General features: G+C 38.3%; 1 protein-coding gene and 1 pseudogene across 4 annotated transcripts in view; both read left to right on the forward strand.

The window, feature by feature from the left end:
* ABL2 (ABL proto-oncogene 2, non-receptor tyrosine kinase) overlaps positions 1-25,583 on the forward strand; it is a 112,700-nt gene that overhangs the window by 37,232 nt on the left and 49,885 nt on the right. The window lies entirely within an intron of this gene.
* Positions 1,850-8,778, forward strand: LOC109253454 (40S ribosomal protein S2-like; annotated as a pseudogene).

Consider the following 25,583-nt stretch of genomic DNA (forward strand, 5'->3'; position numbering starts at 1 on the left):
GCCTAGCACACTGAGAGCTTAGGAAAACTTTTAAATAAGGAATTGCTGGATCCAGTCAAGTTTAGGGAGTGCATTAAAATGACTAACGTACTCGAAAAGAACTCTGAAAATTAGTTCTAAAGCAATTTTACACATTGTGTAGTTGTATACTAGAAGGGCATCAATAATTTACTCTTAATTTCTATTAATTTGATCTGCTTGTCTAGAGTTCCTAAAATATGAAAACAAAATATGATATGCCTCAGTTATGATTCATGGAATCATAAGACTTTTGAGCTGAAAATAACTTTAGAGTGATCTCTTCCCCGGCCCTTTAATTTTATAGGTTGGAGAAATGGGAGCACAGTAGTAAATTCACCTATCTAGTTATGATGGAGGAAAGATTAGAACTTAGGTCTTCTGACTTCCAGTTCAGTACTCTTCCACAGTGTTTTTGCCTTAGGTTTGTTTTTTGTTGTAGTTTTTTGATTATTTAAGTTATATATTAACAAAGACAGCAGCTTTTTGTTGTTGAATTCCTGTTTTGTGATTAATCAACTTGAGTGAGTGCTTTACACATTCATATAAAGATGCTCTTCTCCTTATATTGAGAAGGTAACAGCCCTGTGATTATCTGCTTCTAAGTGAAAGTCGACCTGTTATCTAAACTTTTCTTTTTTTTTTCTTTAAGGTAAAATAATATGTTTATTCGTTCCTGTTGATTATTTTAGTTCAAATTCAGGTCCACAGAGTTTGTGCGTGTGTGTGTGTGTGTGTGTGTGTGTGTGTTTTATGAAATTTATTGTCAAATTGGTTTCCATACAATACCCAGTGCTCATCCCAACAGGTGCCCTCCTCAATACCCATCACCCACCCGCCCCTCCCTCCTACCCCCCATAAACCCTCAGTTTGTTCTCAGTTTTTAGGAGTCTCTTATGTTTTGGCTCCCTCCCTCTCTAACCATTTTTTTTTTTCTTCCCCTCCCCCATGGTCTTCTGTTAAGTTTCTCAGGATCCACATAGGAGTGAAAACATATGGAATCTGTCCTTCTCTGTATGGCTTATTTCACTTAGCATCACACTCTCCAGTTCCACCCACGTTGCTACAAAGGGCCATATTTCATTTTTTCTCATTGCCACGTAGTACTCCATTGTGTATTTAAACCACAATTTCTTTATCCATTCATCAGTTGATGGACATTTAGGCTCTTTCCATACTTTGGCTATTGTTGAGAGTGCTGCTGTAAACATTGGGGTACAAGTGCCCCTATGCATCAGTACTCCTGTATCCCTTGGGTAAATTCCTAGCAGTGCTACTGCTGGGTCATAGGGTAGATCTATTTTTAATTTTTTGAGGAACCTCCACACTGTTTTCCAGAGTGGCTGCACCAGTTTGCATTCCCACCAACAGTGCAAGAGGGTTCCTGTTTCTCCACCTCCTCTCCAGCATCTATAGTCTCCTGATTTGTTCATTTTGGCCACTCTGACTGGCGTGAGGTGATAGCTGAGTGTGGTTTTGATTTGTATTTCCCTGTTATCTAAACTTTTCAAACTTAATTGCCAGCCTTATGGTTGTGTTTATTGCTTCCTTATTTATTTTGTTTTGAATTCATATTTTGCATAGTTAAATTTATTTAGAAGTGAAGTATGCAAAGTGTAAGTGGAAATTTATCTGTTAAAAGCTTATAGAACCCGGGAGCCTGGGTGGCACAGTTAAGCTCCCAGGCTCTTGATTTCACCTCAGGTCATGATCTCAAGGTAGGTAAGACCGATATTGGGCTGTACGCTGACAGCAAGGAGTTTGCTTGGGATTCTCTCCCTTTCTCTCTGCCCCAACCCTGCACGCGTGTGTGTGTTTTCTCTCTCTCTCAAAATAAGTAAAAACAAACATTAAAAAAATAATAAAGCTTATTTTTGTAAGAAGTTCCAGTTTGGTTATATAGGCTATCTGATTTATGGAATATTTTACGACTTCCATTGATATTTTTTTGAGGTACAAATAACTGGAAGTAGATGATCATGGTTTTGCTGATAAAAATCTTTGGGACACTTGGTTTTAACATATAGCTAAGGATGTTTTTAGTACCATTTTAATTTGCTTAAGAGTTTAAATTAAATAGAGAAAATGGCTTTACAACTAACTTTTAAATTTTATATAACTTTATCCCTAAAATCTTGTTGACATTATTATTTAGCAAGTGAAATTTTTACAGATGTGTAGACACAAATTTTATTAATTCATAACAAGCTACTTAGTTTCCAAAGCTTTGAGGTTATGAGGCTGTTAAAAATGGCTAAATTTTGATGCAGTAAATTTTCTTGTAAAAGCATACTTAAGAAAAAGATGACTGTAGTGGCCCCTGGGTGGCTCAGCTGGTTGAGCGCAGGACTCTTGATTTCAGCCAGGTCATGATCTGAGGGTCGTGAAATTGAGCCCCAAGTGGGGCTCCATGCTGCTCATAGAGCCTGCTTAAGATTCTCTCTGCCCTTTTCCCCCCGCTGGTGTGTGTGCGCTCTCTCTCAAAAACAAACCCCAAAAAACTATAAATGTAATATATATCCTGTGTATCTTTTTGTTTTGTAAGTTTTACCTCAATTCTGAACTTAGTGTAGTTGTTTAAAAATACATTTTGGGGGCACCTGGCAGGCTCAATTGGTTAAGTGTCCCACTCTTGATTTTGACTCCGGTCATGATCTCACAGTTTGTGAGATCGAGCTCTGAGTTGGGCTCTGTGCTGACAATGAGGAGCCTGCTTGGGATTCTCTCCCTCCCTCTCTGCCGGCCCCTCTCTCAAAAGAAAGAAAAAAAAATTTTTTGTGTGTGTGGATGTGTTTTAAATCACTGAATATATCAGTTTCCCCTTTTGTAAACTGGGAATAATACTAACACTTAAGTTACAGCATTGTAAAGATTAAACAAGATAACATGTGTAAAGTGCTTGGCACGTGGTAGATACTGCTTAAGAATGTAGATTTTCTCTTCAAGAAAACACCAAATGGTGGATGACACTCGTGCTGCAGGAGGGCCCTAAGGCCCAGGTCTCTGCATTGGGAGGTCGGGACAGGGTATCTGGGGTAGAGGCGGGCACGTGGGGCTCCTGCAGTCAAGGCCGATGACAAGGAGTCAAGGACATGAAGATAAAGTCCTTGGAGGAGATCTCTTCTCCCTGCCCATCAGGGAATCTGAGATCATTGACTTTTTCCTGGGGACATCCTCAGGATGAGGTTTTGAAGATTATGCCTGTGCAAAAGCAGATCCCTGCTGGCCAGTGGGCCAGCTTCAAGGCATTTGTTGTTATCGGAGATTACGATGAATGTGTCGGCCCAGATGTTAACGTGCTCCAAGGGGGTAGCCACTGCCATCCATGGGGCCCTGATCCTGGCTAAGCATTCCATCATACCAGTGCAGCGAGGCTCCCAGGAGAGCAAGATCGGCAAGGCCCACACTGTCCCATGTGGGGGTGACGAGCTGCTGTAGCTCTGTGCTTGTGCACCTCGTTCCTGCCCCTAGAGGCAAGGGCTTTGTCTTAGCCTCTTTGCCCAAGAAGCTGCTGCTGATGGCCGGTGTGGATGACTGCTGCACCTCGGGCAGGGGTTGCACTGCCACCCTAGGCAACTTTGCCAAGGCCCGCTTTTTTTTTTTTTTCTTTTCTTTTTTGGCCAAGACCGCTTGTGATGCCATTTCCAAGACCTGCAGCTATCTCACCCCAGACCTCTGGAAAGAAACTGTGTTCACCAAGTCTCCCTATCAGGGATTTATTGTCTTGTAAAGACCCATACCAGCATCTCCGTGCAGATGACCCAGACTCCAGCTGTGGCCACCACATAGTTTTATATAAGAAAAATCAGTGAATTAAAGCCTGGAAAGAAACGAAACAAAACAAGAATGTAGACTTTCTGAGTTAATATCCCAATTTTGCCACTTACTTAATTGTATGACCTTGTAAAAGTTATGTAGCCCTTCTTAGCTTCCTTTGTGCCGTCTTCTTGAGTCTTCCATACAGGAAGCTTATGTTTGCAGCAGAATCATCTTTTTTTTTAAGCCCGTTTCCTGTTCAGAGATGTGGGGATCCAAAGGGCAGTTTTCATTTTGCGTTGTATCTGTCTTTTTAGTTCAACCTGGCAGTATTTCTGCTAGTACAGTTTTTGTGATAGGAGTTCTAGTATTTTCATATGTATTTCATATGCTCAGGAAGTGATGTAGTAGAGACGGGGAGAAGGGAAGGAAAGAAGCTGATGATACGGTAGAGAAGAGGAGAATTTCTGGAGCTCATATCATTGAGTTGGTGGTAGGGATTGGAGCTCGTGCACGAGGGAAGGGATTGGATGGTGAAAAGAACAGATAGTTCATTTATTATAACAGGAAGGAAGGCAGAGCACATAGGTGCAGATAGATTCTGATACTGTTGGTGGATGTGATAATTCCTGGAAATCCTCTTCTGATGGCTTTAATTTTCTAGCAAGTCGTCAGCTGAGAGTGAGAAGGGGCATGGAAGAAGGCGTTAGAAGTTTGAGAAGAGAGGAGAGAACGTGTCATTGTTAAGAGAAGTGGGAGAGTGAATGGGCTTGGGAAATAGAATACCAGGCCGAATTCGGGACTCATTTGAGGTTAAAGGTCATGAGTTAAAAGTGGGGGCAGTCAGCTTGGTTGTGTGCCCTCTCCTTTAGTAGTAGGGGAATGGACAGAGAATTGAATTTAAGCAGGATTGTGGTTTTGCAAAGTGAGTATCTACGAGTGAGACAGGAGCGAGTGATGATAATGATGGATCATGGAACTTAAACTGGGTAAGGAGAGAAGAGAGGACTTCCAGGGGTGAGGGAGAGTGAAAAGATTGTTAGGTTAGTAGATTTAAGGTTCTGGTGGGATCAACTGTGATGGCAGAAGTTCATGTATGAAAAGGAAGGAGCTGCTAGTAGGATAGAACATATATTCAAAAGTGGTTGCATAAAATTGAGATTATTGAGAAAGGGGCATTGTAGTGTGTGGCTGGGGTAGGGTTACATTTATTTCTTTGATCTTCACAAAGTTCATTTAGTTCTTTGATCATACAGCAACTGTGTGATGTAAATAGTGTAAGCATCATCATTCATGTTTTATGGATGAAAAAAACTGAAACTCAGAGAGGTTGGACAGTTGCCCCAAGATCACAAAGCTAGGACTCAGACTCTATTACTCTAATTCTCAATATTCACTCCTATACCATACTATATCAATTTTCTGAAAGTTAGTGACCTGTTACCCTCTCTTTGAAACTAAAGAGCAACCTCAAATCAAGACTTTTAAGAAATGTACAAGAACAAAACTGTTTGCTCTTCAGAAATCTTTGGAGACTTTGGGATAGGGGTGATGTTGAGGAGTTCATTGCTTCTGTTATTATCTAACTGACCTTATTAAACACACATACAAACACACACACTAGAGGCTTAAATATGACAGTTTTGTTTAAAATCCCGTATATAAGGAGACTGAAGGTGGGTGGGGGACAGGACAAATAGGAATGTACTATTCTTTCAGCAGCATGCCTGGACAGACAGCTGTGCTGTCAAATGTGTCTGCTCAAATCCATGTACATTCTTTATGGTGGCAATTTGCACCATTGCAAGTCTCTAGGAAAGCAGAGCTGGCTATTGGATAATGTCCATTTGGATAGGATTGTCTCCTCTCCCCCAGCAAGATAGTAATTACGCTTTTTCTTTGTGTCCTTATACATTTGGCTTTATGTTTGTGGTAGACTTTGAAGAGTTCTTCAAATGTGAAGGAAGAATGAAGGAATTATAATTCAATATAATATGAACTTATATTTACCATTTTGAATGTTTGCCAGAGTACAAAAATAGGATGTCTAAATTTCAGATTATTTATTTATTTATTTTTTAATTTACATCCAAGTTAGCATATAGTGCAACAATGATTTCAGGAGTAGATTCCAGTGATTCATCCCCTATGTATAACGCCCAGTGCTCATCCCAAGTGTCTTCCTTAATACCCCTTCCCCATTTAGCCCATCCCCCCACCCACAACCCTTCCATCAACTCTGTTCTCTATATTTAAGAGTCTCTTATGTTTTCTCCTCCTCCCTGTTTTTATATTATTTTTGCTTCGCTTCCATTATGTTATCTGTTTTGTGTCTTAAATTTCTCATATGAATAAAGTCATATAATATTTGTCTTTTTCTGACTAATTTCACTTAGCATAATACCCTCTAGTTCCATCCATGTAGTTGCAAATGGCAAGATATCTTTTTTTTTTAATTGCCGAGTAACATTCCATTGTGTGTATATATATATATATATATATATACCACATCATTGGGGTGCATGTGCCCCTTCAAAACAGCACACCTGTATCCCTTGGGTAAATACCTAGTAGTGCAATTGCTGGGTTGTAGGGTAGTTCTATTTTTAATTTTTTGAGGAACCTCCATACTGTTTTCCAGAGTGGCTACACCAGTTTGCATTCCCAGATTAATGTTGTTTTCATGCTTTCTGTTCCTAATTTTTCTTTCTTTTTTTTTTTTTTTTAAGTTGTTTTCAATTGTGGCAAAATATACACAACATCAAACTCCTTGTCTTCTCAGATAATGCTTTAATATACTCAGGTATATTTTGTTCATATAATATTCTGTTTAAAGTAGGACTAGTTTTTTGCAACTACGTGGATGGAACTGGAGGGTATTATGCTAACTGAAATTAGAGACAAAAATCCTATGACTTCACTCATATGAGGACTTTAAGAGACAAAACAGATGAACATAAGGGAAGGGAAACAAAAATAATATAAAAACGGAGGGGGACAAAACAAAAGAGACTCATAAATATGGAGAACAAACTGAGGGTTGCTGGAGGGGTTGTGGAAGGGGGGATGGGCTAAGTGGGTAAGGGGGAATAAGGAATCTACTCCTGAAATCATTGCTTCACCGTATACTAATTAATTTGGATGTAAATTTAAAAAAAAGTTAAATTATAAAAAAAATAAAATAAAAAAAAGAAACCTGATTTAGTAACTAAAAAAAAAATTAAAATAAATTAAAAAAATAAAGTAGGAGTAGTTTCCTGCGGATGACCCTTACACCCTTCGGCCAGCAGAACTTCCCTTTCCTATCTGTTACCAATCTTCTATCTCCTACGTGCTACTCTACTGAAACCTTTTACCCCAGTAGAATGGAGTCTCATGACAGAACAGGAGGTGGAGAAGTGGTAGACCTTCGCAGCTGATGCTCCCTCCTACAGTATCTGTGAAATGTGGGTCGTATCTGTTCCTTTCTTCCTTTCGCTCTAGAGCGTTCATGCCAGCTCCTCAGGGAGAATGTGTAGGAAAGCCTTTGGCTTGAGTGATACAGCTCTGATCTTGTGACTTCCTTAAGAGATTTCATTCATTTCTTACCATCTTCAGGGTGAGGTCTAAAGTCATTAGCAGAGCATCATTCAAGGCTTTCATGGTCTGGTGCCTGCCTAATCTCATACATGTTCTCTAGGTTCCAGACATACTAAATAAAACACATGCAGTTCCCTAAATACGGTTTGTGCCTGGCACATAGTAGATAGTCCAGAAATATTTCTGGAGAGAGAGAGCGTGCGTGAGTGAGCGTGTGCGTGTGTGTGTGTGTGTGTGTGTGTGTGTGTGTGTCGGTGTATATAAGTTGTACTCTTTTACATGCTAACTTTTATTCCACAGCTACCTCTTTAAGACTCAGGCCAAGAATCCTCTATCAGTAGGCCTCTGCTTTTGTCTATACTAGTAAGCACTCCTGCTCTGTGATGTCAAAACATTCAGGCCACATCACTGTATATGATAGCTGATTGACTTCTTGGTTTCTCTCGTTAGCATGTGAGATGCTTGAGGGCCAGGGACCATGTGTTATTTACCTTAGTACCCTGTAACTCTTCTATTCTTCATAGAGTTTCATATTCATATTCTTCATTTTTTGTTACTAAAAGCCTTTAAGTTAGCTGTTGCTCTTGTTTTCTGATGTTTACATTATATAATGTTATGTATTCAATATTTCTGACCTTTTAATTTCATTTCTTAGCCTTCCCCAGTGAAAATTACATGGACGCTTAACTTGTGAAATAATCAGTATTTTATTTATTTTTTTAATCAGTGTTTTAACAAGCGTATATCATACATCATAATTACCATAATGCTTATTATAGGATTGGGATGTTGGGTAGGAAAATTAGAATTGCACACTTCATTTCCTGCAGAGGAATTATCTGAGCGCTTTGAATAGTTAAGATTATATAAGCCTTATCCTTCTAGATCAGTACATTTGAGTTTGCATGTTTTAAATTGGTGACTTATTAAATTGTTGTTACTTAAGATGTAACTATTGTTAGTGCATTTGTGTTTCCTAATTTCCACTCTTTTATCAGTGTTGCTTTTCTTTCTCAATCTTAATGTCAACAGTTGTGTCATTCCTTAGAATTAATGACTTAGTGGGTGACACATTATTTGTTTATAGGAGAAGGCTTTATTTTAGATGTTCTTCCTTTTTAGAGTCCAGAATCTTAATCATTTTACCAGAAGGTTTACTCTCTCTCATTTGGGTGAAACAGTAGATAAAGAGACTGTAAGCATACTAAATAAACATGGGTTGAATTTTTTGGGGGCATGAACCTAAGTACAATAAAGATTTATCATATAGGGGCAACTGGGTGGCTCAGTCAGTTAAGCATCCAAGTCTTGATTTTGGTTCAGGTCATGTTCTCTCACAGTTTGTGAGATCGAGTCCCATGTTGGGTTCTGTGCTGACAGCATGGAGCCTGCTTGGGATTCTCTTTCTTTCTCTCTCTCTCTCTCTCTCAAAATAAATAAATAAACTTAAAAAAATATTATATAAACACTGTGAAACCCCAAGTTAATTAATTAAAAAAAATTTTTTTTTTAAGTAGGCCCCACACCCAGTGTGGAGCCCAGCGTGGGGCTTGAACTCACAACCCTGAAATCAAGACCTGAGCTGAGATCAAGAGTTGGACACTTAACCAACTGAGTCACCCATTTTATTTAGTTGTATTAAATTAAAACCAATTGAGTCACCCATTTTATTTGGTTGTATTAAATTAAAAAAAATTTTTTTAACATTTATTTGAGAGAACGAGTGAGCAGGGGAGGGGCAGAGAGAGATGGAGACACAGAATCCAAAGCAGGCTCCAGGCTCTGAGCCGTCAGTACAGAGCCCGACATGGGGCTCGAACTTACAAACTGTGAGATCATGACCTGAGCTGAAGTGAGACGCTTAACCAGCTTAGCCACCCAGGTACCCTAAGGCCTTTCTAACAATAATTTTTTTTCCTGTTGTAGGCCGACTTTTCCATGGCAGACCTACCTGCCTGCAGCAGATAAGTTTTTATGGGATCACTCTTCTAAAACATTTTTGTATTGTTGGAACATTTATGTAACATAAAATCTGTCATTTTAATCATTTTAGAGTGTACAATTCAGTGGCATCAAGTACATTTACAGTGTAATGCAGCTATCACCACTATCTACTTGCGAACCTTTTTAAACAACTCAAACAGAAAATGTGTCCCCATTCCTCTCTCCTCAGTCTCTGGTTACCTCTAATCTACTTTCCTTCTTTAAGAATTTGCCTATTCTAGATATTTCACATAAGTGTATTTAGTTTATTCCACTAGCACAGTGTTTTCAAGGTTCACTGTGTTATAGCATGTATCAGACCTTTGTTCCTTTTTTTTTTTTAATTTAAAGTTTTATTTACTTAAGTAATCTCTGCACTCAACAAGGGGTTTGAACTCACGACCCCAAGATGAAGTCAGCATGCTCTTCTGACTGAGCCAGCCAGGCGCCCCAGAACTTCATTCTCCCTGAGGTTAACTGTAGTTGGAAGGGGATGGTATGTCATGACTATTCTTGGAACTTGATTTGGCTGTTAACTGTGCTTCTCTGGCAGAAGCCAGAAGGGTTGGGTTGGATCTCAGGGCATCTTTGGAATAATCAAGATGCTTAGGGTGGCAGCTCGGCTTGCAACCAGAGTTCATTCCTCTTACAGTGTTTTTGTTTGTTTGTTTGTATGATTGATTGATTGATTTTTAATCTCTTACAGTGTTTTCAATCCTTTTCTTCTTGTCAGGAACAGAAATCTCCTTACTAGTCTCTCTCTTCCCCTGGCCTAGGCTATGGTGTGAAATTAAAGCTTATTTTTTCTATTGGCATGCTGACTCCTAAGCTTGGCTTATCAAAATCAGAGTTTTACTTCTAAAAAATGCTCACCTGCTTGTATTTTTCTTAGGACAGGAACATGTAACAACAGTAAAAATTAAAATTGGCTGCTGTTAATAACAGCCTTATTACTTCTGTTTTTTTGAATAGCGCTTCACTCTACCACATACTTGCCCTCATTTCCCAAGTGGAATACTCTCAGGATTTTAAAAAACTCTTATGCATATAATTAAAAAGGAGTGATTATTGATCTTGATTAATTTGTTATAACTTCTTTTGATTGTAGAGACTGTGGTAGGGGTTTGTGTAGCCTGGGATCTCCTTTATTAATTTACTTCATCATTCCCTTTCGTCAGCGTGTATTTGTTACTGCCTGGGGCATGAGCTCACATTCCCACTTACTGGACTTACAAGACCGTGGCATGCCAGACAGTAGTAAAACTTCCTAGCATATCTGTCTGCTAGGAGACTAAAATTAAGAGCTAGTTGTTTATTCCTTTAGGACATCCATTTAAGGAGAATAGTTCCTGCCATTCTAGCCCACTCCTCAAATAGCTAATTCATTTCTTTTAGGTAGCTTCACACTTGTCTGTGTTAATATTCTAAATACGCCACCAAATATTTATTAAGTTTCTGCTATTGTGAAACAGTCTTAGCAGTGGAAGTCTGGTTTCTACCAGCTTCAAGTGACTGCTGATGGCTTTTCTTCTTCTGAGTTGGACAGGGCACAGGAGGCCAATTCAGCGGGGTCCAGGGAATAGGGTCAAGAAGCTAGGTGAACACCTTGCAGCCTGGACTCACATCCTGTCCCTCTTTATTTTCTCTCTCTGGCTTTGACATCCTTCATTTTCTTGCTGCTGTGGCCACGTAGGCTTTCAACTTTGCCAGTCTGTGCCCAAAACAAACCAATACAAATCCATCTCCTATCCTTTTTCATCTTCCTGAGATAAAAAATGCTCTAGAAATTTCACAGGGAGTAACAAAAGTTTCAGGCACTAACATGACAGGGATAATCTAAGAAGGTTCTAAGCCTCCTTTCTCCTTTTTGCTTAGAACTGGTAGACAAGTTGAAGGGTATGAAGTTAGAGAAGGTTTTAAGACTGCACTGTGGACTGAATGAAATGATATTCATATATGAAAGTATTTCAGACCAGTTTTCAAGTGTACATACGGATGTGGAAATTTCCGGAGACAATATCAAAGAGGAACTATAGTATTGGAAAGGCTTTGCATCTCATCTGTCTGTAAGTATAGTGATAGGGTAAACTTTTTCCTGATCCAAGGTGAGGAGGTAGGAGAAGGGGAGGGAATCCTATGTTGCCAGGGCATGCAGGGAGGGAGAGGGAAAGTCAGAGGGAAACAAAGGAAGAGAAACCGTTAGGGGTGAAGGGAGGCTCTGCGACTGTTTTTACGGCATATACATAGGTCAGTCTGTACAGAATGTGAATTTTTTTTTTCCTCACATAAAATTTGAGATGCACATACACACACACAATAAGGGGAAACTGTAATAAAAATGCTTGTTTGCCAGTACGTTTTTTTTTCTCACAGGTAACAGTATGCTTCAGGGTTTTTTTTGAGAGCGTCATTGTAGTTTATACTTAAAAAAAAAAACCATTTATTTGTTTTGCTTTTATGTAGTCACATTCACTTAGTGTTCAAATGTCATTCTTTGTCAGTTAATTTGGATTGATATCCAGGTAAGACCTATTTGTTACAATGATATATTTAATAATCGATATAATTATTTAATGATAAACTGTCTAATAGAACTAATACGTATCTCATATCTCTGATCTGTAGGTTCTTTACCTTCATTCTTTGTTTTGCACAAAGGAAAGGGTTATTATTTCTAAAAAGCCATTAAAGCCTTTTGTAGCTTTAAAATTTGTTACTCTAATTATATCAGCTGTTTCCTAGAACATGCTTTCAAAGTATTTCCTAATGGTTTTGGAAGGATGCACATGGAAATTTTTCTTAAACTTTTCTTTATAATTTATGATTTTTAATAGTTTCTAAATGTCCAAATGGGGCTTGCTATATGCATATTTTACACTACAAATTTCCTCATAATATTCTGGGTAGACATTTGTCTACCCTGTTAATTTAGTATCTTCAATGGAGATTTGTTTGCTATATGGCTAGAGTTAAAACAGAGTTAGCAGGGCACCTGGGTGGCTCAATCGGTTAAGCGTCCGACTTCAACCCAGGTCATGATCTCAGTTGTTCGTGAGTTTGAGCCCTGTTTCAGACTCTGTCCTGACAGCTCAGAACTGGGAGCCTCCTTCGAATTTTGTGTCTCCCTCCCTCTCTCTCTGCCACTCCCCCACTTGTGCTCTCTCTCTTTCTCAAAAATAAAGAAACATAAAAAGAAAATAAAACAGCTAGCCTGTATGTCTGTCTAATCGGAAAAGAATATGCTTTATGACATGATTGGAAGAAAACCAGCAGTGTTTTTCTGCCTCCTTGTTAACGCTTAAAATTCTTTGGGGAAATTTCTTTTATTTTTAACTGTGTAACCTGTTAAAACATAAATATTACTATGTAGCTTTTGGGCAGGGTGGGATTCAGTGCCATTATTCTTTGTAAATGTTATTTATCAGGTTATCTTTAAATTTCATAGATTATCTTTAAATTCTAAGGCTCTAGAGCACAGTTGTTTGGCAGACCTTGCTTAGAGGAGTAAACACCTTTAGCTCTTTATTTATTAAAATAAGTGGAATCTAGTCTCTTCCTCCTATTACTACCTTCCAATCAGAGATAAAATAACTTCAGCTCTTTGGATAGAAAAAGACTGATTTGGGACAGTCTGTATGTGCATTCATGTATATGTGCACACAGAGTAGTTACATCGTGAGGGGTTAATTAAAGTCCTTGGCAGCTGGGAAGACAGGTCGGGAAAGGAGGGTACCTGCCTGTCAAGGCCTGCTTCACCATCTTCTCTAGGATAAGACCTGGTTAAGGAGTTAACCGTGTCTTGAAGTGTAGCATATACCAGCTTTTAATTCTCATCTATTTGAAAATGCAGATTACCTATTATTATTTTTAAGTTGAATTTGTTTTTCACTTTGCCATGAAATCTTTTGAGTTTTAACTCTGTGATCGGTTTTAGTGAGGAGAAAAGTGTTTGTGGTCTCTGTTGGGATTTTTTTCTTGGGGAAATAACAGCAATCAATAAGGGGCATTTGTGACCAGTGGTACTTAGGCTGATGATTTTATTGTTCCTTTTTTAGAAATGAGAGAATAAATTATGCAGGACTTGTCTGGGCACATGAAAACATGAACATGAAAACTCATTCTTTGAAGTTTCACAGAGTTCCTTCCTGAATTTTATTTCTCTTTCATTGTAGGTAAGGTGTAGCATAATTAAGTACGTGTTGTACTTCCTAACTGTGAAATGAACTTAGTCTGTATCATCCTCTATGAGTGTTGTGGAGAAACTTAAGTCTTGATTGCAGTAAACTATGAGTCAAGGAGTTTATTAACCAGCTCAAGATTGATCGACTTGAATATATTATTTGGCCCACAGAGTAGATTTTACTATTGTTTATTGGATATTTTGGGCATTATTAGTATTACTAAATGAACTTGAATTTGGCTAAAAATTTGAAGCCTCCATAACTGGGGTAGTAAGTCATGCTAGTTAGTGTCATAGTGGTTTTCTTCAAACTTTGGTGTTCACATATTTCCTCAAAGGCTTATGAAAGATCTAGGTGAGAAGAGGATGTGGCCATGAAGGGATAGCATGAGGGGGATGATTGTTCTGTATCTTGTGTGTGTGTTCTGTATCTTATAGAAACAGGTGTTGATTACATGAATTTGTACATGTATTAAGATTCATAGAACTATACACCAAGAGAAAGAAAGTAGCTGCTCTCTTGCACGTGTTTTGGGTCATATCAGAAACCAGTTTCATCATAAGTTTAAATAATTGCAAATTATATAATTTTTTGTATTTTATAAATAGCTACATTTTAAAATAAAACATCATTATTTATTACTTATTAGTTACTTATGTTTCAGAGAGAGAGAGAGAGAGAGAGAGAGAGAGAGCATGTGAGTGAGCACGTGCATGGGAGAGGGGTAAAGGGAGGGAGTGAGAGAATCCCAAACAGGCTCCATGCTCAGTGCTGAGTCTGATGGGGGGCTCGATCCCACAACCCTGGGATCACGATCTGAGCCAAAATCAAGAGTCAGATTATCAACCAACTGAGCCACCTAGGTGCCCCTAAAGCAAAACATCATTTTAAAAAATGTATCTAGGAATCTAAATACTGTAGTGATTCATCATTACCATTATCCATTATTAGCATTATTTTATGAAGTATATAAACAGGCTCTTTTTTAACAGCTGAAAGTTGGAAATTATTCCTGTTGTTCTTTGAATTTGTGTTTCTATTCCACTTTCCTCATGGAAGTTTATCCTAATGTATTTTGACCACCTAAATACCATGTCCTAGTTCTCTTCACCTACGACAGATACATAAATTGAAATTATTTTCTTTTTAGTTTCTCTGTTTAAAACTTTTTATGATTGATTTAGGATTTTAACCTACTGGCACATAACCACAAAACAATGTAAGTATATATTTTGATAATTAAAAGTAAAATTTGGTTGGAAATACATTATATCAGTCATTGCTGCAAAAATGCTATGTAATAAATAATCTGGATCTCAGTAGCTTAAAAACGGCATTTCCTTTTTTTCCTTCTCATCAGTGTCTGGGTCAGCTGGGATTTTGTTGATCCCAGCTGAGCTTGCCTAGGTTCAGTGAGATTTGGCTCTGTGCCCACAGGTCTGCTCTGCATGTCCCACAGTCATCTAGTGCAGACAGCAGGAACACAAGAAGGGTGAGAAACAAACACACATGAAGGCTATTAAAGTCCCAGCTCCAAATTGGCATACTGCCCACACTGTTGGGCAGAGAAGGTTACATGACCAAGCCCAGCATCAGTGGGGAAGGGAGATCTACTTTGCCTATTCCAGTGGTAGGTAACCGCAAAGTCTTTAGCCAAGGATATGCATTATAATTCTATAATAGTGAGGAACTGAAAAATTTGGAACAATAATCAACTTCTTTTGTGCATTTTTTAATGAGATGTTTTTCTTGTGTCTGTGGATGTTATTTACTGGAACGAGACACTGGATTGAGATCTGAAGCAGTTGGAGTTAGCCAGGCAAAGTGGGAGTGGGGACAATGGGCAGAAAATATTTGGGGTCAAGGGAATAGTATTTGCCAAAATAAGAGACAATCTGTGAAACTAGAGTTGAGTATGTCCAAAGCATAGTGTGAGAGGCCAGGTGTTTATCAAAAAAGAGAATGGGCAGGAGAGGTAAGGCCTCAGTCACTGTGAAAGAGCCTTTTATGCCATGTGAGGGAAATTAGGCTTTAACTTGAATGCAATGGAGAAATCATTGGAATCTTTTAAACAGAGTATGTTGTGATCAGATTTTCTTGTGCTCAAGAAAAAAAAATCATCTTGGTTGTTTATGCATACTATAATGATGTTAGAGAAGTCCAGAGGTGGAGAGACCAGTGAGGAAACCATTGCAAAGACCTACGTGAAAAATGAAGATGGCCTAAACAAAAGGAGTGGAGTTAGGGCTGGAAAGAGATGGTAAGCCATAGAAGAACTAATTTGAAGTATTTTCAGCCAGTGAGTACATTGGTCACATTCTCTCATCTATATATAATTTTGATGTTAGAACAAGGGCAATGTTTCAATTAACCTATGTCATCATTTTTTAGTTTATGAAACAGTGAATGTTAGCAATTTTTGTTTAAAATAATGTGTAGGGGCACCTGGTGGCTCAGTCAGTTAAGCGTCCGATTCGTGATTTCTGCTCAGGTAATGATCTCATCACGGTTGTGAGATCGAGTCCCATATTGGTCTTCCTGTTGGACACAGGGTTCCACGTTGGGTGTTGGGCTTAGCCTGGGCATGGAGCCTGCTTAAGATTCTCTCTCTCTTTTTTCCTCTGCCCCTCCCACGCTCTCTCAAAAAAATAATAAAATTTAAAATGATTTGTAAATAGTAAAGTTACAAATCCCAATTATTAATATTATGCAGGATGTTCTTTGAATAAGAACAGTATTTTGGGTTTTTTAAAGGGGGAGGGAAGGGTAGAGGGATAGAGAAAGAGAATATCCCAAGCAGGCTCTGCATGGACAGCGTGGAGCGCCACATGGGGCTTGAACCCACGAACCATGAGATCATGACCTTAGCCGAAACCAAGAGTTGGACCCTTAACTGACTTGAGCCCTTAGGTGCTCTGATAATATTGTTTTATTGAGGCTAGAGAAGCACTATTTATTATCTCTGACCTAGTGTGTGTAGTGTTTTTTTTAATTTCCTTGGTTTAACTATTTTCCCCCTCCCCCATAATCTGGAAAACTCAAAACACCTATTTGTCTGAAAGAAAAACTCTGGAAATTGTTACTCTTCAATGGTTTCTAATTGCCAGCAAGATAAATCTGAATTTTTTGTCATGGCATTCAAACTTCTCTAAGATCTGGTCCTTGCTTACCTCTCCTACTTTAATTTTCTTAGCACTTCATTTTATGCACATGTCCCCTCCGTTCAAAAAAAAACAAACCTTGGGCCATAATCCTTTTTTTTCAGTTTGTAGAATGTACTATGCATCTTATTATCATTAATCACACTTTACTTGGAATGTCTTCATCTCATTCACTTCACCTGCTTCAGATGGTTGATATAAAAATGACTTGTCTTTAAACTGGAGGTGATCGTGAGCACCAGATTTCTGAGGTGTATACATCTGAGCCAGATTTCATCTTTCCACTTTACTGATCTATTCCTGGTGCTTGTTACTAGTACTTGGTACAAAGTGGATGTTCAGTAAAGATTTCAATAGTAATTCATCAATGTATTAGTTACTTGGAGTTAGGCATTTCAGAATTTCTTGTGGATTGCGTTATTTTGTTCCTTTATGGGTACACAGACACATTCATAAACATTCCGTGCACAGAAAAGTGTGTGTGTGTTTGTGTGCATGCGTGCGTGAGCAGTTGTTGCATACTTCTAGTCTCGAACAGCTGACTGCTTGGATTACAGAGGATTGTATTGTAGATCTTTAGGAATGATGTAGGTTTATTTGTGAGTCCCTTCCTAGGAATGTCAGCTCTGAGCTTGCACTGAAGTCACTGTACCAGGTGCCAGCTACATGGACTTTGAGAATTCCACGAGGGAAAGAGGATTGGCACATTCCTTTCATCCCTGAGATATTTCATTATCTTTTGCCTTAACAACATAGGCAATGATGTGTTTCTGCTAAGATGCAAAGATCTTGGAATTCTAAATTCCACAAATCTTATGTGTTTAGGAAGGCCCTTTCCTCTCAACTTGTGTCACGATTATGAACAAAAGGATATTTTTATCTAAAAATAAGTGTGGAAATTTTAAGTTCTTAAGCTGCAAATTCTTATCTGTAGGTATTGCTAAATTTTAGTGTTCTGTACATGTGGGAATGTATATGTGGCATGGTTATGATTGTTTTCATTTAACTGGTGTGAAATGTGTATCAACCTATGTTTTGCCTTTTTTCTCTTTATTTTTAAAATTACCATACAGTAAAATTGTTTTTTTTTTGTTTGTACAGTTGTATGCATTTTAACTTCTGTAGTTTTGTGTAAGCTCACAATCAGCAGAGCAATTACATTATCCCAACAAACTTTATTGTGCGTTCCCTCTGTATTCTCATCTTCTCCCCACCTTTTTAAAAATTATTTTGAGAGAGAGAAAGCGTGTGCATGCACACATGCGTGTGCAAGCAGGAGAGGGGCAGAGAGAGGAAGAGAGAGAATCCCAGGCAGGCTCCACTCTCAGCACAGAGCCCGACACGGGGCTCGATCCCATGACCCTGGGATCATGACCTGAGCTGAAATCGGCTCATTCAACCAACTGAACCACCCAGGTGCCCCTGCAGCATGTAACTTCTTGAGACTGGCTTCTCTTGGAAACTAAGAATATAATATCTTTGAGACTTATGCAAGTTGTTGTGTATATTAATAGTTCATTCTTTTTTTATTGCTACTTGTATTCCATTGTGTGGATGTACCATAGTTTGTTTATCCGCTCGTCTATTGAAGGACATTTAGGTTGTTTGCAGTTTGGGACAGTTAGAAATAGACCTGCCGTAAACATTTCTGTACAGGTCTTTGTGACTATAAGTTTTCATTTCTCCAGGGTAGATACCCACTAGTGGGATTGGTGGGTCATATGGTAATTGTGTGTTTTATTTTATAAGAAACTGCCGAACTGTTGACCACAGTGACTGTATCACTTTGTGTTCTGCCTAGCAAAGTATGGGAGTTCCAGTTGGTCAACATCCTTGTCAGTGTTTTTTTATATTAGCCATTCTCATAAGCATGTAGTGGTATCTCGTGGTTGTAATTTGTATTTCCTTAATGTTTGTTGTCGTTGAGCATCTTTTCACGTACCTGTTTGCCATTCATATAACCTCTTTGGTGAAGTATTCAAGTTTTACCTTTTTTTTTTTTTTTTTTTTTTGTTTTAAGTGTGTTGTTTTCTTCGCGTCTCCTCCCATTTTTGTTGGGCCTTTTTATAACCTCATAAGTAATGTTTCTTGTTTTCCCGTCATTTTTCTTATTTTCTCATTAAAAGACTGTGTCACAGGACTTTGGAGACAGACCAGCACCTGGGTTTTAAATGTGGGTTACTCTGCAGGTCTCCTTGTGATCTTGGACACATTATTTACCTGACAGGATTATTATGAAATTAGAAGATTCAGTTGATGTGCATGAAGTGCTCAACATGTAGCTATATCCATGCCTTTCTTTCCCCTCTCAACTCACATCTCTGCGTGCATTCCCTAGAATACTAGTCTTTGAGATGCTCAGTGAAAAATCTGAGATCTGCTATGTGATGTCGCTGCTTTTTGGAGGGCTACTGTGAACGTGAGTGTATTACTTGCTCTAATAAGACATTTCTTGTAGAACTAGTTTTATTTAGTATTTTCCAATCTTATTTAACTATAGAAATATTTGTCCTATGACATCTACTTAACCTACTCTGATGGAGCATGGTTCAGGAAATACTGACTTAGCATGTTATCCCAGAGTGTGGCACATATTAAATATTCATTATTTATCAACTACACACACACACACACACACACACACACACACACACACACACACACATACCTACACATAATTCATTTAGTTTTAAGTCTTGAAATCAGTATTTAAAAATATATTAATCTTAGGTTGGGTTATGTAGATTATCATATCCTCTTTTTAAAATATTCTGTTTATGACTCCTTATACCCATTTCTTTTTTTTAATTCCAGCATAATTAATACACAGTGTTAAATTAGTTTCAGGTGTACAACAGTGATTCAACAATTCTGTACATTCAGTGCTCACCATGAAGGTGTACTCTTAATTGCCTTCACCAATTTCACCTATCTCCTTATCCCCGTTTCTTTTTTTTTTTTTTTTTTAATGTTTTTATTTATTTTAGAGAGAGAGAGAGAGACAGAGCACAAGCAGGGGAGGGGCAGACAGAGAGAGAGAGAGAGAAACATACACACACAGAATCTGAAGTAGGCTTCAGGCTCTGAGCTGTCAGCACGGAGCCCAATGTGGGCTCAGACCTGTGAATTGCGAGATCATGACCGGAGCTGAAGTTGGACGCTCAACTGACTGAGCCATCCGGGTGCCTCTCCTTATCCCAGTTCTGAGAAAGTTCTGGGAAATGGTTTGAAAGTTTGATTCATAGACCATTAGTATCAATATTACTTCTGGGTGATATCAGAAATGCATATTCTCAGGTACCCACCCTTGGCCAGCTGAATCAGAAACTCAAGAATTATGCCCTATAATCTGTGTTTTCCAGCTTGTCCTTCAGGTGATTTTCGTGTATGCTTACGTTGTAGAACCCACTCTAGGGAATCATTCAGTTTGGGTTTTTGTTGCAGAGCAACAAAATCTGAGAAAAGATTCAGATAGATCATCTAGATGGGACTTGGATTAACTAGAGCACCTTATTGTACTATCTCTTAATGTTGAAAAACTTTATAAAACACAGTAGAACACTAATACAACAGATTGGCTCATTTTATTGCCTTGGATAGTAGTTTTCCGATTGTAGGTTGTGAAATCAATTCACTGGGAAGCCACCAGCAGTTGAGAAGGTAGACAGGGAAGGGAGACCGAACATAAAAATGCATCACCTGTAGTAAAAATGTTTTATGACTCTGTCACTTGTACATGTTTGTATGCAGGGTCACACTATCACATATTTTCTTTACTGTTGGTTATGGGTGGGTGGATTTTCTTTACTGTGGAAGGGGAAGCAGATGTGGTATAGAGAAGGGTACATTGGCTTCAGAGTCTGAAAACTTGGGTTTGTATACGACTCAGTTGCTACTTTTGTCAAAGGTTTGTGTATCATACAAAGTTTTGTGTAAAGGTAAAATCAGTGGTTCTCAACTTGCCCTCCATGAGACTTTTGATAACCTTTGGAGACATTTTTGGTTGTCACAACTGAGGATAGAGTAGAACTGATGTTCAGTGAGTAGAGGCCAGGGATGCTGCTAAACATTCTACAATGCACAGGACAGCTTTCCAAAACAAAGAATTAGCTGACCCAGATGTCAGTAGTGTCATGGTTGAGAAATGCTGGATTAAGTGATTACATTTAAAAAATTGTGAATTGTCACATAAGGTACCTAGTACTTTTTTTTTTTTTTTTTAATTTTATTGTTTGTTTATTTTTGAGAGAGACAGAGACAGAATGTGAGTGGGGTGGGGCGGGGCAGAGAGAGAGGGAGACACAGAATCTGAAGCAGGCTCCAGGGTCTGAGCTGTCAGCACAGAGCCTGATGCAGGGCTCGAACTCAGGAGCTGTGAGATCATGACCTGAGCCGAAGTTGGATGCTCAACCTACTGAGCCACCCAGGCGCCCCCCTAGTACTTTTTATTAAGAATACATTTAAGTATTTAAAAAAAAAATTTTTTTTTTAATGTTTTATTTATTTTTGAGACAGAGACAGACAGAACATGAACGGGGGAGGGTCAGAGAGAGGGAGACACAGAATCTGAAGCAGGCTCTAGGCTCTGAGCTGTCAGCACAGAGCCCGACGCGGGGCTTGAACTCACGGACCGCGAGATCATGACCTGAGCCGAAGTCGGCCACTCAACCGACTGAGCCACCCAGGCACCCCAAGAATACATTTAAGTATTTTTAAAGACCTGTATCTCAGTATTATCTTTCAAAGATGAATTTTTATAATGAAATATAGCGTGTAGGGAAGATGGAGGAAATTGGAGCAAATCTGTGTAATCTTGGCTCTTTACCTGGTAAGATTATTATGAGAATTTGACAATTAGATATATATCAATTAGATACACATTAATATGATAATTAGATATATACTGGTACATGTTTCAAAGCCTCATAATTGATTTTTAAATTTAATTAAATTTAATTTATTTTCATATTTAATTTATTTTCATATTTCATAATTTAATTTATTTCATATTTTCATATTTCAAATATTTTCATATTTGATTTAAGTAATGTTTATATAGGAGTGGTGCAGAAGGTAGAGTACTTGTATAAGAAGTGATTTTGTATCAATACAAGCAACTTCAGAGAAGCCTACATTTAAACATATTACATCAATTCAATTTAGATAATTTGAGAGATTAATATAACTCTGTGTTACTCTATGTTAGCCAAGTATTAAAAAGTGTAACTACCTGTGGCTTTTAATCAGATTTCCAGGAAGGCTGCAAGGTAATGATACAGAAAAAACCAATAACAGCAAATTTTGAAGGGATAGACATCGTTCCTGCTGTATTTTCTAGCACTTTCTAAAACAAATTAGTCTCTTGGGGTGCCTGGGTGGCTCAGCTGGTTAAGCGTCTGACTTCAGCTCAGGTCATGATCTCGCGGTCCGTGAGTTCGAGCCCCACGTCGGGCTCTGGGCTGATGGCTCAGAGCCTGGAGCCTGCTTCTGTATTCTGTGTCTCCCTCTCTCTCTGCCCCTCCCCTGTTCATGCTCTGTCGCTCTCTGTCTCAAAAATAAATAAACATTAAAAAAATTTTTTAAAACAGATTAGTCTCTTAAATTCATGGTCAGAAAATCAAGATAATCACCTGAACCAGAAATTCTATTATAAACAGTTGTTGCTAATAATTTATGAAACATCTGTCAGTATATTTGAGCCACTGTCTTTCTAGGACTACTTAGCACTCCTTCACCAGCAAGATGTGATAATCTTCATGTGCTCTGTGACTATTTTACCATTCAGGAAAGGATTAGTATAGACCCTCTCTGTGAATTGAAAAATCAATTGATCTTGGACATCAGGTTGTTAAGAGTGTGCATATTATCCACATTAAATTGGAACAAGGTTTCATCCAAGCATCCCACGCAATATGGTAGTTAGAAAAGGCAGAAACTTCATTGTTAAGGTTTGAAAGTAGGGCTTGGTGTACATTCCTTCTGTTCAGCCTTTTTGTCTTCATCAGCTAAATAACCAATATTTTATATAGCTCTTTATATCAGGCACTGTTTTAAGGTTTTTACATACAATCAACATTCAATTCTTACATCATTTCTAGAGGTAAGAATCTAGGTACTATTCTACTCTTTTTGGATTAAGAAATTAAAGTGCAGATAGGTTAAGTTGATCAAGGTCACACAGTTAGTAAGTGGTAGAACTAGGATTCAAACCCAGGGAATCTGGCTCCAGAGTCTGTGCTGTTAACTACTGTGTCCTTCCAGTTTATACTCCTGTAACAGCTACCTGGCAGGGTGGTTATAACTAAATCAGATTTCATGTACTGAACACTTCACATGTGTTAGGTACTCAATAATTAAGAGATGATATTAATATATTCTTCTGTTAAACACAACTAGGAAGAGTATTGCAAAGCATCACTTTTAAACATCTCTTTTAAAAAATTACATATCTAAATCAGAAATGCATGCTTAAAAATTTTTTTCCACATAATGAGTTATATTGAGAGGATCATAGCTTTTTTCCCCTTCATTTTATTAACTTGGTATATTACATTGATTTTCGTGTGTTGAACCAACCTTGCATTCCTGGGATATATCATACATGGTATGGTGAATAGTCTTTTTATTTATTTTTTTTATTTTTGAGAGAGAGAGAGAGAGAGAGAGAGAGAGCGAGCGAGTGCCAGTTGGGGAGGAGTAGAGAGAGAAGGAGACACAGAAACCGAGAAGCAAGCTCCAGGCTCCAAGCAGTTCAGCACAGAGCCCGACACAGGGCTCAAACTCACAAACCTTGAGATCATGACCTGAGCTGAAGTCAGGGGCTTAATAACCCAACTGAGCCACCCAGGTGCCCTGAATAGTCCTTTGAATTACTCCTGGATTTGGTTTGCTAATAATTTATTGGGGATTTTTGCATCAATGTTTATAAGAGATACTGGTCTGTATTTTTCTTTTCTTGTGATATCTTTGTCTGGCTTTATTTCTTAAAGTCATTCTCCACCCTCTGTGCCCTCATCATAGAAGAGGCCTTACTTTACTCACCCGTTTCTAGCCTTAGGTCAGAGGTCAATTTCACAACATAAGTGCAGAAAGCCAAATAATCAGGCAGTTATGGGGGCCCTTAAAACCTTGTGGCTGTGATGGTTTAAGGCAAGTGATCCCTAGCATAGGAGGGTATTTAATAAGGTACATACGCTTTTGCAAGACTATTATGGTTCCGTTGTCCCTTGCTGGTAATAGGATGCCTTTGTTTTTAGGGTTATTAATTACCCACAATTTCAAGGCTTAAAGGTACCAGAGACAGAATTTCAAATCTTACTCCAAAAATGTTTGTCTGCATTATAGCACATGCCTATTCATGTGAGAAATGGGGTAATAGTTATTTACATTTGAGAGAGAGACAGAGACAGCATGAGTGGGGAAAGGGCAGAGAGAGGGGGAGACACAAAATCTGAAGCAGCCTCCAGGCTCTGAGCTGTCAGCACAGAGCCCAACGTGGGGCTTGAACCCATGAACCAGGAGATCATGACCTGAGCGAAAGTTGGACGCTTAACTGACTGAGCCACCCAACACCCCAAAAATAGTTTCTTTCTATCAGTGTTAAGATGAGAATTAGTGATAATTTATGTAAATTCCCTGGCATATAGAGAAGCAAGTATTCAACAATTGTTAGATGTTAATTTTCTATCTCTGACTTCTATTCTCTACTAGATGGTATGGTGCTCAATCAAAAGTCCAGACTTTAGTCTTGCTCCTATGGGGTTAGTATAACATTCCCCACCTGCCTCTTATTGATTCATTTCTGTCCTTTACTCCTTTACCTCACAATCTCGTTCACCATTCATGAAGAGTTTTGATGTCTGATTTATGTTCTTTCTTAGTCTGTCCTCTAAATGTTGTTACTGGACACATTTTGCCCTTCTGCCATAACGATAGAATAAGTGAAAATCTAGCAAAACTGAAAACAAAATTGAAATTAGTCGTACTTTTGGGATAGTTTAAATACACAAAGCCACTCATTTCTTGACCTGGGCCCAGCTATCTTGATAAAGAAACTTTGCTGGCTCCTGTTCTTAAGGATTTTGTATTTTGGGAGGCACCTGGGTGGCTCAGTCAGTTAAGCATCCAGCTCTTGATTTTGGCTCAGGTCATGATCTCACGGTTTGTGAGATTGATCCCCACCCCACATCTGTCAGCGCAGAGCCTGCTTGGGATTCTCTCTTCCTCTCTCTGCCCCTCCCCAACTCATGATCGATCTCTCTCTCTCTCTCTCAAAATAAATAAACTTAAAAAAGATTCTGTATTTTTATCTTTAGATACCTCTGAAGTATTCATTTTCTTTCTTTTTAAAAATCCTCTATAGCTCTCACCCGATACTTGGACTAGTGGTCTAGAAAAACATTATTGGTAGTTGTGGTCATGTTAATGGTTTTTATCCCACATCATAAATTAAGCCAGTGATAATAGTGAACTTTACTATGAATCATAGTACACAGTCATGTAAATATATAATATACATAATAATGTGAATAGCATGTGTTCATATAGTACTAGGGATTCACAGTTTGATACTGACAGATGTCCAAAAAAAACCACTTTAATAGAGAGCTTTATCAACAAAGATATTTGGTTAAAATTTTTCAGTACTTTTGTAATTTTGGTGATAGTCTTGTTTTAAGCTGGGGATATAGAGTTTTGCAGTGAAATCACAGAAGTTAAATCCTGAGCATGTATTTTATAGATTATTTGAACAAAAAATATATATTAATATGAGCACTAAGCCAAAATAATTTTGTAATTTGAACTATGACTTTATCTTTTTACCTCTTAACACTCATCCCGTAGGGAGGATTCTATTGCTTTGGACAGCTAATAGCTGCCAAAATAAGAATAATGAGTAAAGTTT

This window comes from Panthera pardus, unplaced genomic scaffold (genome assembly GCF_024362965.1).
Source record: "Panthera pardus isolate Hobbes unplaced genomic scaffold, ASM2436296v1 HiC_scaffold_21, whole genome shotgun sequence".
NCBI lineage: Eukaryota > Metazoa > Chordata > Mammalia > Carnivora > Felidae > Panthera > Panthera pardus.